Below are 11,330 nucleotides of genomic sequence, written 5' to 3'. Positions count from 1 at the left end.
TCCTCATACAATATCAGTCTCCTCACCTGGTCCCAGACTCCCTGGCTCCTTATCCCCAGGCTCCTTGTCCAGCTAATTTCAGTCTCCCTCCACCCATATATACATTAGATCCCAGTCTCCCTCCACAGCCTCCTCATCCCAACTTCCTTGTCCAACTGGCCCTTGTTCTCCATCCTCATCCCCACCCAACCCTGACTCCCTGTCCCAGTCTTCTGCCCCCACCCCATCTTGGCTTCTCAGGCGCTCTGTGTTCTTCCAAATCTCAACTCTCTCCCACAATTGGGCTGCTCATATGACCGCAGTCTCCATCTATCATCCCAGTGCCTTGTCTCAGTCTCCTTTCCCAGTCTTACCCCACATCCAACTCCTCATTCAATCTATTTCCCCTCACCTACATGGGTTCCAAGTTGACCCTTTTCCCCACACTCAGTCTCCTCATCTGATCTAAGTCTTTCTCCCCATCACCACCACTCCTGTTTCCCTTCTGGCTACCAGGCTCCAGGCTCCTTGCCTCATCAGTCTCTGTCTTTCTCTTCTCCCCCAAACCTTGCCAGCCCTCAGTCATCCTCCCCTCAGGTTATTTGTCCCAATTTACTCATCCTGCCTCCCAGGTCTGGCTCTTGTCCTCTCTGCGCAGGAGTCAGACAGGTTCCTACTCCATGCTACCTAGATGTCAGTGAAGGATAGTGGGGGGACACTGAGATGGGGTGCCATTTCAGATTTGGGGGGGCAACTTTAACTGTGATTCCAGGGGCTACTTAGGCATCTGATAACTCTCTCTCTCTCTCTCTCTCTCTCTCTCTCTCTATATATATATATATATATATATATAATTTGCAGATAATAATTTAGAAATTAGCTGACAGGAGCACTGTATCTAGTTCCTAGATAAAGAGAGAGGAAAAATACCAATTAAAGCCATATTTTAAGTTTATATGTAAATTTAGAACAATTAGAAGATGATACAGCAAGATATTCCACTCCTGAGCCTTGAGGTGGAGTCAGAACTGTTCAACGGTGTCTTGCCATTAAACCATTAAGACCCTCATTCAGCTCAGTTGGTGGTAGGGAGGAACCTATGCTTTGAGAATGGGAGGAGTCCATTTCAGTTCCCCTGACCAGGATAAAGCCTCAAATGAGGAGGGGGTGCCGCAGTCACTGAGGGGCCAATTGCTCTTGAGGGAGAATTCTAGATTTGGGAATGACAGGTCCCAATATCCCATCTCAGACAAGCCCAAGCAAAGACTGTGGAAGTTACAGGGTGGAAGCACTTGGTGCACAGAGATTTCTTATGCTGATGTCAGAAGTAAGATCTGAACAGCTAGTTATGAGGGCAAACTTTGACTCTTTGGCAAGTGTGTAATGAACAGGCTGGTGTGTATGTGCACACAGGACCTTTTTGTGGTTCCCCTGGCTGTCATGGGCCCTACGCTGCTAACAGACAGCAGAGATTCTCCGTTAGCTCAGGCATCAGGGCCCTGTGCTTTCATGCAGGCGATGGGGGTGCTGTCCCGGCCACAGCTATTGTGGGCAGCATAGTGGCATGTGGCGGTTCCAACTGGCTGGGGAATGGTCACAACAGAGCAGTACTTCCCTGAGTTCCTCCTTCACCTGCCCAGTGAGCTATTCAGTGCAGTCAAAAGGTTGTTACATAATAGAACAGGGTCAAATAAAAGCTGTCCGCGTCATTTGAAATCCACGTGTAAGTGACAGGAGCCAACATTTCATCAGTAGCTGTGAAAAACTTGACTCTCCAGACCCCTCAGCTGGAATTGCAGACTGGGACTCCCCAGCTCCATGGAGCTGAGCGCACGTGAGTGCCAGGGAGCGCTCGCTGCCACGTGGGACTCTGGGAGGCCTTTTCTCCTTGCCACTGCCATGCAGCTGTGCCAGGGTCAAAGGTTTCCCAACAGCCAAGGGGCAGAGGTCAGCGCTGTGTGCGGCAAAGGCCCCAGGATGGCACCGACCCTGTGAGTGGCCTGAGCAGTGCCCCATAGGTGTGTGTCAAGGCCATGTTCAGCCAGGCCTCCTAATAGCCACGGCTCTGCAGCTCAGCACCCTGGCTTGTCAACGGAGAAACCCTGGCCAGGGATGAGTCTGTTTAAATTGCAAACACCCTCTCGTCAGTACAACTGGTGATTAGCAACTTTAATGAGACCTTAACCCCAGGTGCCCTCTCTTCCTCAGCGCTCTGCCAGGGCTCAGCCCTGCACACAAGTTAGGGAGTGTGAGCAGAGCCAGTGGGGCACGGCCAGACAGCAGATCTGGGGAAAGCAAGAGCTCCATCCTGAGCTAACCCCCACGCAGTCCTTCTAGCAGATCTGTGCAGCACCTAGCAGGGGGTCGGGAACCCTCAGGGAGTTATGAGGTTATTAATGGGGGGTCACTAGCTGTCAGCCTCCACCCCAAACCCCGCTTTGCCTCCAGCATTTATAATGGTGTTATATATATTGAAAAGTGTGGCTGGCATTCAGAGGTTTGCTATGTGAAAGGGGCCGCCAGTAAAAAAGTTTGAGAACCACTGACCTAGCACATTTCATGTATGCTTCATCACATGGCCCCACTTATGCACACCTTATCCTCCTAGCGCCTATGCTGAGGCTCATGTGTCCCTTCTCACCTAACCCCTGCAGTACCCTCCTGAGCCCCCTTCTCCCCTAATCCCCCTTCTTTGCCTCCTTCCCCACTAACCTCTGCACTCCCCTCCTGCACCCCTTCTCCCCTAATCCCTCCTGCACCTCTTCTCCCTTAACCCTTTCTGTGCCTCCTTTCCCACTAACCCCTGCACTCCCCTCCCCATGCCCCCTACCCCCCAGGCACTTTGTGCAGCCAGTCTCCTACCTCCAGCAGCTGCACCTAGCTCAACAGGAGCCAGCTGCACAGCCGTTCTGCCCTTCCCACCCACCACCATCCAGCACCTGCAGCACCACGATCAACTCCCACATTGCAGAGCACAGCCCCTGCCAGTGCCACTCCCCAAAGAAGGGGTGCAGGGTCTGGCAGCATGAGCCCGACATGCTGCACCATGGAGCTGGCCTACAGGGGCTCCATTTTAGGAGGGCAGGGGGCTACTCCTACCAAAACCTGGCACCCCTGTAGTACAAAACTCGGGGGGCAGGGGAAAGGGGGCAGGCACCTGCCCCTGACTTCCCTAAATGGTGCCCCTGCATTCAGAACACAGGAGAGGGTCTCCCTGCTCTCATTTCCTGTGTCCAGCTCTAAGCTGCTTGGAGCAGCAACTGAAGGGAAAGTCCTGCTTAGCCCCTGCAACCCTGGGATGGAGCATACTCCAGTCACTCTATGGGGATGGTGCATATGTAGTCCCATCACCATGTAGGAGCTGTGAGGGGATGGAGCATGCTCAGTGCAGATGGAATCTTTGGAGAATTTAGCTGCCAAACTGCAACAAGTTTTTCCTGAGCATGTGAGAACTGAGATTTTTCCAAAGGCTTATAAATTGGCCAGAATAGGGCAAATGTTCATGGAAACAGCAAACGGCAGACATGGAGGCTCCAGAGCTTCTTAAAAAGTATTCCTATAACCAATTCATTAACATTGGCAAAACAAAGTATTTCCCCTAATATTGTCTTCAGAAACAGCTAAACCATTTTTTGGTGATTTTTTTTTTTTTAATTCAACCTGAGGCAGACAACTGGCATGAAAAATCTCAGCCCAAACCACTTAAATTTGACGAAGTTATAAGCAACTGAACACAGGGTCTTATAATGGGAAGTTTGGAGAACATTATTACAAATTATTATTATTATTTTATTTTATTATTGTTGTGCCTATGACCCCTAGTCATGGAGCCCATTGTACTAGGCCTATACAAACTCAGAACAAAAAGACCATCCCTGCCCCCACAGAGCTTACAATCTAATATAAGAGATAACAGATGGAGATAGATAACCCGAGGAACACAAGGAAACAATAAGATTATATTAGTCAGCATGATAAGCAGTCTTCTTTACACACATGCGGTTTAACTGTTGTCGAGTTTATTGTAGGCATCACAGAAAAGGGGAGTTCTGAGGAAGTATTTGAAGGAGGATAAGGAGGTAACTTTGCTGATGTTTACATGGAGCTCTTTCCAAGCATATGGGGCAGCACAGGAGAAAGCGAATATGTGCTTTTATTGGAAATTTAACAAGTGAGTAATCGAGGCTGGTATTATGGGCTGATCAGAGGTGAGTGTCAACAGCTCAATAGCGAATGAGAGTTGCTCATAGATTGGCGATAGACCAAGAAGGGCCTTGAAAGTGAATTCAGTCAGCTTATGTTTGACGTGATAAAGAAAGGGGAGCCAATAGACGGATTCACCTATATGTCTGATACGATTAAAAAAAGGAGGGGCAAGTGAAGAGATGCTATCGGCATTGCTATTGGCAACTCTCTGCCAGCTGTGTGGTGGAAGATGCGTCTCAGCTAGGGATGCCCCAACCCCCGTTCCCTGCCCCTTTCACAGCCCTACTATTCATGAAAGGAGGGAACATGGATTACATTCCTCATTATGCCTCTGACCAGCAACTGCATGGGTAGGGAATGGCATTTCTTGTGTTGTCTTGAGACCTCCATCTCCCTGTGCCCCTGTGAAGGGGCTGGTCTGAGATAACTTTAAACAAGAACTCTTAACTAGATGTTTCCAATTCAGACTCTCACTTTTTGCAGAATGGGGTATGCTTTACCTTTTCCACTAGCTTTTGGAGGTTGAAATGACCCACCTAACATTCAGCATTGTTCTGCAGCTTTCTCCAGTCCAGGGGCTGGAGGATATTGGGAGTGGCTTGCCTTCATGCTGGCTTTGAAGGGAGTACTGGCTGGTTCTCCTTTCCCTAAAGGATGGTGGCAAGTTATGGAAAAAACCTCAGGGCTTCAGCAGGGATATAGAAGACCCTGTTGGAATAAACAGATATGTGTCCTATCCAGCCAGGTTCATTAGTTTCGACAATAGATTCTGAGTATATCACAGTCTATCTTCTAGACTGCAGTCGCTCTGAGTACGTGGCCTCACATCTGTTTGCCAGGTTAAATGCTTGGATATTCCGATATTTTTGCATTACAGTCACTGAAATAATCCAGCTAAGACAGCAACAGGGTTGGTTTTCAGATCATGAAAAACCCACTTATGACCTGGAAATGTGAGTATTTGATTCAGATACAAATTAAACAAAACAGCACCTTGAAGGAGTCAGTCTACAGATTTGTGTAAGCAGATTTCCACCTATTGTATGTGGCCAGTTTTTCTTACTTTGATTCATTTTTCAATTAAGATAGCAGCAGCATGCAGTATGACTGCCATCTCCTGGACTAGGCCTATCACTGCTAAAATTTCACTTGTGCAAGTTACTTTTTCTTGTGAATCTGACTTTTAAAAACAACAAGGAGTCCTTGTGGTACCTTAGAGACTAACAAATTTATTTGGGCATAAGCTTTTGTGGGATATAACCCACTTCATCAGATGCATGGAGTGAAAAAGATGGTAAGCAGGTATAAATATACAGCACATGAAAAGATGGGAGTTGCCTTACTAGGTGGGGAGTCAGTGCTAATGTGGCCAATTCAGTTAGGGTGGAAGTGTCCATTTCCAACAGTTGACAAGAAGGGGTGAATATCAACAGAGGGAAAATTACTTTTTGTAGTGACCCAGCCACTCTGTCTTTATTCAGGCCTAATTTGATGGTGCCAAGTTTGCAAATTAATTCCAGTTCTGCAGTTTCTCGTTGGAGTCTTTTTTTGAAGTTTTTTTTGTTGAAGAATTGCCACTTTTAAGTCTGTAATTGAGTGTCTAGGGAGGTTGAAGTGTTCTCTGACTGGTTTTTGAATGTTATAATTCTTGACATCTGATTTGTGTCCATTTATTCTTTTTCATAGATACTGTCCGGTTTGGCCAACGAACATGGCAGAGGGGCATTTCTGGCACATGATGGCATATATCACATTGATAGATGTGCAGGTGAACGAGCCCTTGATGGTGTGGCTGATGTGGTTGGGTCCTATGATGGTGTCCCTTGAATAGATATGCAGACAGAGTTGGCAACGAGGTTTGTTGTAGGAGTAGGTTCCTGGGTTAGTGTTTCTGTTGTGTGGTGTGTAGTTGCTGGTGAGTATTTGCTTCAGGTTGGGGAGCTGTCTGTAAGCGAGGAATGGCCTGTCTCCCAAGGTCTGTGAGAGTGAGGGATCATCTTTAAGGATAGGTTGTAGAACCTTGATGATGCACTGGAGAGGTTTTAGTTGGGGGCTGTAGGTGATGGCTAGTGGCGTTGTGTTACTTACTTTGTTGTGTCTATCCTGTAGTAGGTGACTTCTGGGTACCCTTCTGGCTCTGTCAATCTGTTTCTTCACTTCCCCAGGTGGGTATTGTAGTTTTAAGAATTCCTGATAGAGATCCTGTAGGTGTTTGTCTCTGTCTGAAGGACTGGAGCAAATGTGGCTGTATCTGAGGGCTTGGCTGTAGAACATGGATCGTGTGATGTGGTTCTGATGAAAGATGGAGGCATGTAGGTAAGTATAGTGGTTGGTAGGTTTCCAATATAGAGTGGTGGTTATGTGACCATCGCTTATTTGTACTGTAGTGTCAAGAAAGTGGATCTCTTGTGTACTGGTCCAGGCTGAGGTTGATGGTGGGGTGGAAATTTATTGAAATCCAAGTGGAATTTCTCAAGGGCCTACTTCCCATGGGTCCAGATGATGAAGATGTCATCAATGTAGTGCAAGTGCAGTAGGGGCGCTAGGGGATGAGAGCGGAGGAAGCGCTGTTCTAAGTCAGCCATAAAAATGTTGGCATACTGTGGCCCATAGCAGTGGCCTCGTTAGCATTACAAAAAGTAATTCTTCCCCTCCATTTGATATTCACCCCTTCTTGTCAACTGTTGGGAATGGGCCATTTCCCCCCTAATTGAATTGGCCTCATTAGCACTGACGCCCACTTGGTAAGGCAACTCCCATCTTTTCATGTGCTGTATATTTATACCTGCTTACTGTATTTTTCACTCTATGCATCTGATGAAGTGGGTTATATCCCACAAAAGCTTATGCCCAAATAAATTTGTTAGTCTCTAAGGTGCCACAAGGACTCCTCATTGTTTTTACTGAGACAGACTAACACGGCTAACCCTCTGAAACCTGACTTTTAAAAAACTTCTGTTTCCCAGGGGCTTTGTGAATGCTGGACCCTGACTAGGAAAACAGAGTAAAAGTCTAGTGCCCTGTATTTTTCACAATGTGTAAAGACCCCAGTAAAAGGTTGATCTGATTATCATTTCCTTCAGACTGAGCTCACAGCTTGCCTCACTCTGATTGGGGGAATGTGGAAGGTAGATTGGATTCAAGTGAACCCCAGAACTCTGTGATCTATGTCTAGGGTGCCTATCGCTATGGATCCAATTGCCTTGACCTGAAGAAGAACTCTGTAACAGAAGTTGGTCCAATAAAAGATATTACCTTACCCACCTTGTCTCTCTAATACAGTGCTTCACATTTGCACAGAGGTATCCATAGTGGAACCTACACGTCACCTATCCATGATATAGCAGCGTTGCTTGCAATATCTATTCAGGTTTATCACCTTTCGGTCACAAAAAGGACTTTTACAAAAACCTGAGTCTTGAGGGTCACTCCAAAGGCAGTTGGGAGAGCTCATCTCCTCAGGTAGGTCATTCCAGAGTCTGTAGGCATCAGTTGAGAACACCTTGTCTCCAGCTCTCCCAGTTCCACAGAAGGCATTGGCAGCTGCATTATCCCAGAGGAGGGGGTCATAAATGAAGATATAGTCTCTCTTAGTTGTCAAGGTTGGGCCAGCAATATTAGAATCTCTACACTGCCCCATAGTTCAGACGACAGGGATGTGAATAGCACTGCACACCAAAGTGTTGTCTGTAACTCCCCTGTGCGCATAGGTGCCGACTCTGTGGGGAAAAATTGATGGGTGCTCTGCACCCACTGGCAGCCCAGCTCCCCTCCCTGCCCCCTCACTCCAACTCACCTCCGCCTCCTCCCTGAGCGTGCCGCATCCCCACTTCTCCGCCTACCTCCCAGCTCTTGCTGCTGCAAAACAGCTGTTTCGTGGTGTAACAAGCTCTGGGAGGGTGGGGGGAGGAGCAGGAGCGCAGCGCGCTCGGGGAAGAGGCGGAGCTGGAGCAGGGATTTGGGGAAGGGGTTGGAATAGGGGCGGAGTTGGGGCGGGGACTTTGGGGAAGGGGTTGGAATGGGGACGTGGCGGGGCAGAGGTGGAGTCGGGGCAGGACCGGGGGCAGAGAGGGGTTGAGCACCTACTGGTGCCAGCAGAAGTTGGCGCCTATGCCTGTGCGCACACTGCAGGGGCTTACTAAAAAGTTCCCAGTTTGCGTTAGCATAGTCCTCTTCAACCAGGACTACATTAATGTGAACTAGGAACTGTTCAAGCCCACAGCATACACACGGGGGAGTTACACCGTGGCTCTCTGGTGCACGCTGCTATCACGCCCCAGTAGTCCAAACTGCAAGGCACTGTAGACAGAGCCTTACAGCCGAGACTAAGGTCTTGAGTTAGCACCTGTAGAATGCGAGTCATTGGAGTAAGCAGGGCACGAGTGTGATGTAGTCTCAGATGTTTGTCCCGCTAAGGAGAACCCTTGGAGGGATAACATTGTCGTCCACTAGACTACAGTGTCACTGCCCTTATGGGACCACCACCACCAACAACTCTTATCTCTTGCTTGAGCTTTTGGCTCCCCTCCTTCATAGATGCATAGCTGAAGGCCAGAAGAGAACATTAGATCATCTAGTCTGATTCCAGTAGATCAGTCCATAGAACTACGCCCATTTTCCCTTCTAAATAAGCCCAGTAACTTCTTTGTCTTCCAGAAAGGCATCCAGTCTTGTTTTGAAGACATCAAGAGATGGAGAATCCACCTTGGTACTTTGTTCCCATGGTAAATCACCCTCACTGTTTAAAAAAAGAAACTGTGGCTAATTTCTAATTTGAATTTGTCTGGGTTAGCTTCCAGCCACAGGTTTTTGTTCTGCCGTTCTCTGCTAGATTAAAGAGCCAATTAGTACCCTGTATTTTCTCCCCCTGAAGATACTTATACACTATAATCAGGTTACCTTTCAATCTTCTTTTTGATAAGCTAAACAGATTCAGCTCTTTAAGTCTCTGTCACTACAAGACATTTTCTCCCACTCTTAAATAATTTATGTGGCTCTTTTTGGCCCCTTCTCCAATTTCTCAACATGCTTTTTAAAAGGTGGACACCAGACTTGTCTTCAGTATCTCACCAATGCCTTGTACAGAAGTAAAACCACCCTCCAGTACCAACTCACTACTCCCTTGTTCATACATCCAAGAATTGCATTAGCCGATTTTGCCACAGCTTTGCACTGGTGGGAGCTCATGTTCAGTTGCTTGTCCACTATCACCCCTAAATCGTTTTCAGAGTTACTACTTTCCAAGATACAGTCCCCTAGTCTGTAGGTATGACCTGTATTCCTTGTTCCTCAATCTGATCTTGTATTTGGCTATATTAACATGCATTTTTTTTTGAATGAGCCCAGCTTATCAAGTGTTAAAGATTGCTCTGTATGACTGCCCAGTCCTCATTGTTATTTACCATGCTGCCAATCTTTGTTATATACAAACTATATCAACTGTGATTTTATATTTACTTCCATATCATTGAGGAAAATGTTGAATAGGGTCAGCCTGTAACTGATCCCTGTGGAACTCCACTGAATATACCCTCATTCAATGAGAATTCCCCATTGATAACTACTTTTTGAGGTATGTGATGGTAACACATCTCCCACAACATGTGGGAGCAGACATCTTTTTCCCTGGCCCTTGACCGTAACTAAGTGAGAGATGTATGTTTCTGAAAATTTTTACCCCCCAGCACTTTTCCTTAAGAGACACAGCATTCTTTCTTTCTTTCCTCTGGGGATGTGTCATAGTGAAACCTCTCCTCAAGGGCACCCTCTTGGGCCTAGAGGCATTGCAACGGGCCCTTGTCTCTGGTACCTCCTAGTGGCCATTTTATTGGCCCTGTAATGGCCTTTCCCAGCCTGTTTCTTCTTCCAGTTCTCTGTGTAGTAGGGGGCTGGTGCAAAAGCATCTAATTAGCCCCTGCCCTGGTCAGCTCTAATCAAGGGAAGCAAACTGTGGCTGCTGGAAAAGGCCTGATGCTGGCCTGAGGACTGGCAACACCTGCTGCTCTGACAAGCCAAGGGCTATAAAGGCTGGGAGGGAGCCAGAAGGCAGGCGGCAGCAAGGAAAAAGTCAGTCAGGGAGGGAGCTGGAGGCATCCTAGCTGAAGGCTGACTCTGCCTGTAAAGCTTGTATCTAGATGGACACTGGTGGTGGGACAACCTTAAGTAAATAAAGACACGGGTGTTGCACAACCCTGAAGCCTCTCTGAGCCTTACTGGGGAGAGCAAGCGGGCCCCAGGAAGAGGGGCAGGTCTTGAACCCTGTTACACTCTGTCTGGGTTTTCTGTAGCCTGGCCTTCAGGTCAGTCACATAAAAGTTCAAACTCCTTCTAAGGTAAGAAAAGATCCAAATATATCTTCAAACTAAAACTCTTCTGCCACTTTTGGGCCACACTGTCTTCTACTTTGCTTCCCCTCCTGGGTAGGATGGCCACTTGCACAGTCACAGAATACTGGACATTCTGGTACTTCCTAACGATGTGACCCCACCGCCTCAATGTGTCTTCACAAGTACATGTGTGCGAGGTCACATCAAATGGAGGATACCATCTTAAAGGGCGTGCTGCCCCGCCCCCACCGGCATAACCTTGCGTGCATGATGTGTGCGAGGTTATGCTGTGGGGGAGGAGGGAGGGAGAGTGGCGTGATCTTTATTAGGCCATCCCACGTCTGATACCAGACAAAACCACATCTGGTTTTGTCTCCGTACAGTAGCTCCTCACTTAACGTTGTAATTATGTTCCTGAAAAATGCAACTTTAAGCGAAACAATGTTAAGCGAATCCAATTTCCCCATAAGAATTAATGTAAATGAGGGGGTTAGGTTCCAGAGAAATTTTTTTTCACCTGACAAAAGACTACACACACACACACACACACACTATAAGTTTTAAACAAACAATTTAATACTGGTACACAGTGGTGATGATTGTGAAGCTTGGCTGAGGTGAAGGAGTCAGAGGGTGGGATATTTCCCTTATTGCTAAATGATGAATTAGCAATTGGCTGAGCCCTCAAGGGTTAATTCTCTCACTCTGCAAAGCAGCAGGAATGGAGGGAGATATGCGCATTTCCCTTAAGTACATTGCCTTGTTAATTAGATCAGCTTGCTGAGACCGCAGCTGCTGCAAGCTCCCTCCATCCTGAGC

The sequence above is a fragment of the Mauremys reevesii genome, linkage group 2, assembly GCF_016161935.1.
Source record: "Mauremys reevesii isolate NIE-2019 linkage group 2, ASM1616193v1, whole genome shotgun sequence".
Classification (NCBI taxonomy): domain Eukaryota; kingdom Metazoa; phylum Chordata; order Testudines; family Geoemydidae; genus Mauremys; species Mauremys reevesii.
This window is presented reverse-complemented; position numbering follows the sequence as displayed.